Source organism: Penaeus monodon, chromosome 19, assembly GCF_015228065.2.
Source record: "Penaeus monodon isolate SGIC_2016 chromosome 19, NSTDA_Pmon_1, whole genome shotgun sequence".
NCBI lineage: Eukaryota > Metazoa > Arthropoda > Malacostraca > Decapoda > Penaeidae > Penaeus > Penaeus monodon.
In genome coordinates this window covers 41,024,519-41,024,958 of record NC_051404.1, presented here as the reverse complement: position 1 = coordinate 41,024,958, position 440 = coordinate 41,024,519, and positions in this window count along the sequence as shown.

Below are 440 nucleotides of genomic sequence, written 5' to 3'. Positions count from 1 at the left end.
ATGCGCACTGAACTTTTTTTTTTCTTCGGAGAAGAAAAATAGCTGCTATATAAAAGATGTCTAATAGATTTTGGAAGATTCGACGTAACTCGAGCCAGTGATTAATTAAACATTTATTGGAAATGTGAGAAGTTCCGAGCGTAAAATGTCACGGTGTTTTAGAAGGTCCATGTGGATGACGTCAGCATCACGTGACCACTGCAGTTATACCTTAGTATCTAATGAAACGTTATTTTCAAGATTCTGTAGCAAGTAGACAGTCGGTTCAGTTTTTCAATAGTTTGGGAAATAAGTTTGAAATATTAATGTATAGAGAAAAATAATATTTCAATTCATTTTTTTCTTTTAAAAAATACCTTGTCTGTAGCAGAGGAGCCGCACTGTCTCGCTGGTTGCCAGACGGCGCCGAAGTATGAGAAATAAGGAAGACAAATGAAGAT